Genomic DNA, 8,695 nt, shown 5'->3' on the forward strand with positions numbered 1-8,695 from the left:
TGTTTCTTTCTTCACCTGTCAGTCCTTTTAATGTTAATCCTGGCTGGTGGACATGATGATGGCTGAAAGGCTTTATTCTGCTATATGAAAAAGTCTTTACTTAATTCACAGACTGGAGTAAAGGGACAGAAGTAACAAGAAAGATGAATAACAACAAGCAGAGAGATCATTTTATTTGTGAAAAGAGGAAGCAACAAGGTGGAGATGAGTTAAAAGAAGAAGAGCATTGGACGGAGGATGGAGAGCAGGACAGAGAGAGACGATAAAACAGAGATGTGGAGCAAAGGGGAGGAGTTAAAGAGGAAATAAAGGCGAACTGGAAACAGAGGGCAGTGATAGAGGACAAAGAGGCAAAGAAAGAAAACAAAAGAGGAAAGAAGTGAAAAGAGCCAGCAGTAAGTAAACAGACTTTCAGATTTTATTGAACCCACACCTGAGTTTTTGTGGACTAGTGTTGCGTCTGCTGCTGTGTAATTGCTGTTGTCAGGTGATGAATGCAGCTCGAATTCATGACAAACAGAAGCTGAAGTCATTCTGGGAGCAGAGGATTGTTCAGCACAGCGAGCAGACGAATGGGGAGGAGAACCGTATGAAGAACAGCGCTTTGGCACGGTCAGCAAATACAAAAAAATAACAAGTTCTGGAAAGTTCCTGATCCAAGTGTGTAATTTCATAGTGCGAACCCTGATTAACATTCCAGATGATTTCAGGCTGGAAAATATTTGCTTTTTAAAGCCTGTCTTTGATGTGTTGGATAGCAGCAGAAGGATGACCTTTTGGAGTGCAGTATCCCTGATTTGCATGCATCCCAGGAAAACCAAGATGGATGAAGTCAGCTTGGTTTCTGCCCAATAGAAACAATGTGTGCTGTAAAAGCACTTTTTTAACCAAGCATTCTTTGCTCCTCAAACATTGTTCCTCCAGCCCAAACAGTCATTTTATTTCAGTGCCTAACACTGACAATACTGCATATCTATATGTTTCAGTTTTATTAATACAGCAACCCACAACAATATGCTGCAATGAGACAATGTATATATATATGTACAATATAATGTACAATATAAAATATGGAAGTAACCTCTTTGATGCCATCTCCTGGTTCCTGGCTTTTGGCCTCATCGGGTGGTGACCGCCATTGTGAACTAAGGTAGTTTGGAGCCACGTGTTAAGCAGCTGGGTTGAGAATCAGCATCATTGAAATCATTGAGTTTAATTATCTTGGGGTCTTGTTCATGAGTGAGGGGAGACTGGTACTCCTACTGAGCTGATGTGAAACTAAAGCTGTCAATTTACTGGTCGATCTACCTTCCTGACCTCACCCATGACCATGAGCTTCAGGCAGTGACTGAAAGAAGGAGATTATGGATATGATATCCATAATTGGATATCCATAATTATGGATACGGGCAATGAAAATGAACTTCGTCAGAAGTGTGACCTCGCACTTTAGTAAAGATAGGATGAGGGGCTTGGTCATTCAGGAGCGAATCAGAGTAAAGCACTTCTCGTCCACATGGAAAGGAGCCAGTTGTGGTGGTTTGGGCATCAAATACCTGATTGTCTCTGCTTATCATGGCGCCCCAATGAAGGATGATGAATGGATGCTATCCTTGCACTAGAAATAATAGTTTATTAAACTAACATTAATATCAGAGTACAAAAACGAGCAGCAACTCATCAGCTTCCGTCCAAATATCCATAATAGACAACATAAATGGAAATAAACCAGGGACAGATTTTGTAAACCTAAAAGAAAAGAAAGGTGCTGGGGCTAGCACTGCTAGCTTCAGGGCCCATTTAACATATATAGCCAGTTGTGTTGCACACAAAAAATGATGTTCCCACAGCTCTGTGCCATGTCTACTAGTGCTGAGAGTGCAAGTACTTAATGCAGTGTTCTTCTGAACAATAGGTGTTGATGGAAATTACATAGCAGAAGAACTGTATGATCAAACTGCATGTTAGGGACTTGAAACTGTATTTTTTTTATCTTGTGACTAAAAGGCATTCTAACCCAAACCGTACACCAAAAAAGTTTTCTAATGAAACTTGCTTATTTCTAAACACCCTGGACTACCACCAGCTGACACACAGTTCATTATACCAGTTAAATTCCAACAGATGCAAACACTTCACCAGTTGAAATGTGACATATTGTGTTGCCAGTCAAAGCTTGTTAGCATAGCTTCCATATTCCAACTGAACATAAGTTTGACAGCATGATGGGTGCTTCCATATGCTGAGATGTTACGTAATCAAATCTATATGAGCTTGGTGAAGAGCTTTGAGTCAGTGTTTGATGATGAGCAGCAGGGTCCGTGAGAGGCACAGAGGGAAGAAAAGGGCATCAAAAATAAACTCAATAACTGCCCTTTGTTCCGTCTCACTGCGTCATAACTTGATTAGTTCAAAAAATGGCTCGGTTATGTTTCCAGCTCTTCTGTCTGTCATCACGGAGTACCCTGAGAATGTTGATCAGAGCCAGTTTGGCTATATGTTTGAATCCTGCAGATCAGCGTGAGTATTTGAGGACAGACAACCAGAACGCAGCAGATTAACCAATGCAAGATGGCGTGTGCTGACAGATGAGCACAGACACAACAATATTAATCCATCAGCTAACATAGCCTAGTTCTCGCTCACTCAAGCACACTCACACAGACTCACACACACACTTCCTCTCTTTCTGTAACACAATTATCTGTGACAGCAATGACCGAAGATCAAGTTTCGCTGGATGTCTGCACGATTACTTTAAGCCTAGGAGTTATGGTGTCAGGGCAAATACTGGACTCTGATGCTCATCTCGGCTTCCAAACATAGAACATCCTAAAAAAAACAAATGACTTTTTCTTCTTTCACACATTTTAAATCTGTGCTTTACACCAACAAATGGACCGCAGTGCTGCTGCTGGGGAGCAGCTCTTTCTGTGACTTGTGAGTTCAGAAAAATGTGCAATAAATTTTTGATTAAATTGTGAAAATCTCTCAGGTTATGAAACATTTATATAGTGTAAAGTAGTTCCTAACTGCACAGTGATATATAGCTTTATGTAAACTATAGATCTAAAGAACAGCCCTGCTGCAGAGGTACAGGATTAATAATCTTTCCGGGGTAGAATTTCAATACCTCCTTTATTTCAGGCAAAAGTAAAGTTTCATCAGCGCGTAGTCAGTCAGTGAATCACCTTGTCTAGACTAAAATATCATCACTGGTTAAATGGATTGCTGTGAAACCTACAGACAGGGATGCTTCTGCTCTAATGATCATTGGGATCATTAATCTAGAACCACAACAAAGTAAAAAGAAATTGTGAAACGTATTGATAACTATTGGATAGACCTCAGTCCTCGAGGGCCGGTGTCCCTGCAGGTTTTAGATCTCACCTTGGGTCAACACACCTGAATCACATGATTAGTTCGTTACCAGGCCTCTGGAGAACTTCAAGCCATGTTGAGAAGCTAATTTAGCCATTTAAATCAGCTGTGTTGGTTCCAGGACACATCTAAAACCTGCAGGGACACCGGACCTTGTGGACTGAGATTGCCCACCCCTGGGATAGACACATTACCAGCTTGGTTATTCCCATAATGTGTACCATAGCAGCTTAATGTTTGATTGCCTTTGTGCGCATAGCAGCCTCCTGACCTGGAAAAACTGAAAGCAGTTCTTTCAATTGCCACTTAAATGTGGTTCTGGGATCAATTCCGTATCAGTGGTTGGATGTAGCTACTAGAACTATGATATTTTGGCTGAGTGACATTTTGGCTAATATTAGGTATTTGGCAGTATATCTGCATTGGCATTTATAGCAGCCAGTATATGAAAATTTAAAAAGTATTGTGTTGGATTGTTTGTATCAGGTAAAGATCCTACAATGATACAGAGAAAACTACAACAATCAAAAAGTTCCCTATGTGCAAGTGCTACAACAGTGACAAGGAAAAACTACCTTTTAACAGGAAGTAACCTCCGGCAGAACCAGGCTCAGGGAGGTACAGCCATCTGCCATGACCGGTTGGAGGTGAGGCGAGACGCAGTGGAAGAGAGCCAGAGATTAATAATGACTAACAATTAAATAGAGTGTCTGTTGATTTGACATAGTTCATTTACCATAGGGCACTCTGCAACCAGATGATCTGAGTGGAGCTGAGCATAGTGTAAACAAGTAATCCACGATTTTTGTGACAATAAAACATTATTATTAAATTGCATTGTCAGAATATGTTATTAAGGACCTGTAACTACACATAAAATGTTAGAGAAATGTTCATACTTTGTGTGTCAGAAAGAAAAGAATTATTGAGCTACATATTGAATATTATATATCACTTAAAATCCTATATTATTGTGTGCTATGTTACCCATTGTTTGAAGGCCTGTTGGTGCAGCTTTATTAATTTGACCATGACCATTTTAGTTTTGGAGCATATTTGGACAAGAGGGTGAAGCACATCCATAAAGTGAAGGATTGTAGGAATGTTTGTATGTCTCTTCCTTTTAACCGTGTGGTGGATTGGTTACCTGTCAAAGGTAAACTGTGTGTCTTGCCCTGTGACAGGCGAGAGTGGCAGTCTACTAAAAAATCAGAAAGGTGACTCACTCACTTTTGGAGATAGCCTCAAGTGGCCATGTGAGGAACTGCAGCTGTTTTAAATACACTGCCATCTTCAAATATCCAACTTTACAATAGAAAGGGACGTATCTGTACAATCTGATACAGCAAATAGATGTTTTATCAAAAAAACCCAAACCCCCCCAACATAAAACGCATACCTGTCACAGCAATTCACAGCAGCAGTGGCCACAGCTATCTTTTAAACATACATACTATTTTTACTCAAAAATAAGTCTAAGCTTAAAAGCCATACTCTCACTGCTGCTCATTGTGTAGCTCACACACCTGCCACTGCTGATTCAATTGATTCCCCTGAGGTACTTGTTGCTGCCTTCTCCCTGCTGAGTTGAGCTCAGTGCTTCATTGTATGGAGTGACACGGTAAGAGCCTCAATGTCACGCATTAATGCTGAGCATACAAGATTAGTTTTAACAACATAATTGCATCGTTCACCTGAACTGTGACATTGCTAAATCTTGTGTCATAGTATTATAAACCACCTTAAAGGGTTTCTGATGAAACCCACACTCATATCTCTTTTTTAAATAGGTATTTTCATCGTAATCACCGGCTAATTCTTTACCTCCTCCTTGTTTTTCTCTCTCCTGTCATTGCTGTGAATGCTGCCTTCAGACTGAGGGAGCAGTGGGTCATCAGGTTGGAGCAGAGGAATCAACACCTGCAGAGTTTCTTCGAGGAGAGAATGAGACAAGCGCAGAAATCCCAGCAAATCCTCGGAAAGACCGATTCACCCTGAAACCAGCAGATAAGCCAGAAGGTGGTTAAAGAAAGAACAGCTGCTGTCCAGATATTGTTTATGGTGCTAAAAAATAAATGTGTAAAGGTCAGACCTTTACACATTTATTGTCATTGATTTTTATGAAACAGAGGAACTAAAACAAACAAAAAACAAAACTATATTCAATATAAATTAAATCCACTAAAACTCCATGAACACTGTTATACTTTATTGCTGCCTGGTGCCACTGCTTAGCCAGTGTCATGTAAATATGTTGAGGATACCATGCGTTCTTAAATAAGTAAATGTGATGTCTATATTTGCAGTAATAAAATCAAAAGATTAAAAATGCTTCATGTGTTGGCTGTTATTGATGCCCTGCATTGTTGAGAATGAACAGTACTGGGAATTAAAGAATGGCAGTGCAGCTTCATCACAGAGTAAACTGGCATTTAACCACAGAGCTGAAGCAATGCACAGGGACATGGACATTAACCCGGGAGACAGGCAGGTTTTTAGTGCTAGCAGTGCTAATGCTGGCCACAAATGTCATCTATGGAAGAATGTTAATCCTAAATGTGCAGGTAATATTACAGGTAATCCAGTATTTAACCTCCATTAGACTGTGACCAGTGTTTACTGAGTTCTGTATTTTAGGTTAATGATTAGTTAGTTATTTTGTTTTATTTAAGTAACTAGAGAAACATACGTTTGCTCTTAACTCTGTGTTTTTCTAGTCTGGATAATTTCTAGTGCCAAAGTGAACAATGTATTTTCACTTTGGCACTAGTCTTTTTTCTTTTTTAAAATTTTTGAGCAATAGCAACTATTCTGTCTCAGAGTGATGCTGGAAAACAGATTCATGCATTTGTTACTTCAGGGCTGGTCTATTGTAATTAATTATTATCAGGCTGTTCTAAAAGCTCCCTTTGAAGCCTTCAATTAATCCAACGCACTGCAGTGAGAGTGCTGATAGGGAGTAGAAATGGAGACCCTATCCCTCCCATAGTAGACTTTGTTCAATTAGCTCATAGTTAATCCAGAATTGTACTAGTATAAGTACACAGCCCTGTAATATCTCAAAGACCTCGAAGTATAATGTTATCCCTTTAGAGCACTTCACTCTTAGACTTACCTCTGACAGAGTTTCCTAGAGTTTCTGAAAGTAGAATGGGAGGCAGTGCCTTCAGCTATCAGCCTTCAGGACACAGATGCTCTGTAGTTTAAGATTCGGCTTTAAACTTCCCTTTTGAATCCACTTACAGTATCAGAAGGTGCTGAATCCTCCATTAACTATGCTGCTGATTCCCATGATGCACTGAGCACTTAACCTCCACTTCCCTCTTTTCACTCCCATATGTTTATATGCTATTAACATTAACATTCATTAATGGCATAAGTAAACAGGGTTATCATTTGCATGGACGTCTCTGTTTGTGAGCGCAGAAGCCCCACCCACACAGTCTTTAATCCCTCTGTTTGGGATCATAGAGTGCAGGCTTGACGCTCCAGTTAAACTAATTGTGCTTTTCCATATTTTCTATCATTAAAAACCTCTCAGACTCCAAACTGCTTTAAACACCCGGTTTCGGACATTTTATCAACTCCTTGCCCTCTCTGATGTCAGTAAGAAGGGATATCCCCTATATGGTCACCTGAAGCATATGGCTCTTGCTGTGAGTATTGAAAAAGCCAGGTGAACCGAAGCCCTGTCTAAGATTTAAAAAATTAAAATATTTTTTTCATACCACAGTCATTCAGGGAATTGCCGTTTTACACCTGAAATTAATTAGCTTATGGTTTTTGTCTTAAAAATAAAAAAACATAAAAAATAAATGTATTTTTCCCCAGTGTGCACTTTGTTTTATATTTACATATTTATTGTGTGTGAAAATGTGTACCGTGTAATATGCACAGTGTAACTGAATGCATACTGTACCTCATCAGTAGCTACTGTATATCTATATGAAAATACATATAAAAATGTAAGCTGAGCAGTTAACTTGACATTTTTTATGTTTTTTACTCGGCATTAGTGCACGGTGTGCTGATTCTACATTTCTTCGTGTGGCCACCAGATGGCAGCAACAGACAGAGAAACACATGCAGCAACTCAGACATACTTTTCTTATGTGTGTTGTAGTCAAAATATTTAACATCACTGTCTACACTCAATTTGTCATGTTTTATTCCTGTTTTATATCCCTTATAGCCAATGAAGTCAGTGCTGCACTTGCACAAGAGTAGTTTGGACAATTTGTTGCTTCCAACACATAGATAAAGTGCTGCAGTGCTTACAAGCAACCAGCATTAAAAGAAAGAACTATTTTTTTCCACTTTGATGAGCAAGAATTGCAAAGATTTTTGACATTAACTCCGTCTAACACCTTTGAGATGAACTGGAATGCCTACTGCAAGCTCTGCTGACCTTATCAGGCAGTGTCAGAGCTGAACTAACGCTGTGTCTGAAAGAGAGAAAATCCCAGCAGCATATTTAGAATCTCCAGGAAAGACAGAAGGCGGAGGACCGGAGGCTGTTATAGCAGCACATTAATGCACTCATATGGTTGAAAGGTTCATCTGTATTCATACACTTGGTGATGCTCAGTATGTTGTGTTTGTCAGTAAATTAGATTTTTCTATGCCAGTATCTCCTTACCTTTTCCTTACTTCAAATTTCCTCTTGCTATTGATATTGGGTTAGAGATAGACTGCATTTTAATCACATGGTTTGTCTCATAGTTCTTATAAGATTTCTATCTGGGCTTGCCAAACAGGTGAAAATATCAGAGAAAGGGGTTGATGTGATTTGTGTGATGCTCTGAATGTTAAAAGGAAAAAAGTATTTCAGATTCTGGTCTATTTCTGTGTCAGCGATCAATCTGAAGCAGATTAGTGGCACTGACCACGTTGACTCCTTTGTTTGAAAAGATCAGATTTCTTTGAGTTTTATCCTTCCACTGATCAACATTAAGATGCTGGGATGGAATCAGTCGACGTATTCAACAAAATCAATCCACAGCTGCCGTTTACCCCTTAGAAATATGGCCGTGCCTCAAGTTTTTACAGAAAACGCATATCAAACAGCATTCTGACAAGAAACATGTTATCAGATCTAAGTGAAAGAGTCAGAAGTCAGATTGTTATTCTGTGCAAAGAAGGGCATCAAATCATGGTTCGACTAGACAAGAGATGGTGCCAGAGGCAACTGAGTTTAGATTTTCAGTGGGAGTGACAAGGATGGACAGGATTAAGAATGAGTATATAAGACAGAGAAGAGAGGTGACACTTAGTTTGGACATGTGCGCAGGAGGGATACTGGGTATACTGAGAG

General features: G+C 39.6%; 1 long non-coding RNA gene across 1 annotated transcript; it reads left to right on the plus strand.

The window, feature by feature from the left end:
* Positions 1–290: 290 nt before the first annotated feature.
* Positions 291–5,712, plus strand: LOC145430105 (uncharacterized). The gene is made up of 3 exons (XR_013910517.1): positions 291–395; positions 488–612; positions 5,256–5,712. It is a non-coding gene; the product is annotated as an uncharacterized LOC145430105 (long non-coding RNA).
* The last annotated feature ends 2,983 nt before the right edge of the window (positions 5,713–8,695 follow it).

This window comes from Astatotilapia calliptera, chromosome 7 (assembly GCF_964374335.1).
Source record: "Astatotilapia calliptera chromosome 7, fAstCal68.1, whole genome shotgun sequence".
NCBI lineage: Eukaryota > Metazoa > Chordata > Actinopteri > Cichliformes > Cichlidae > Astatotilapia > Astatotilapia calliptera.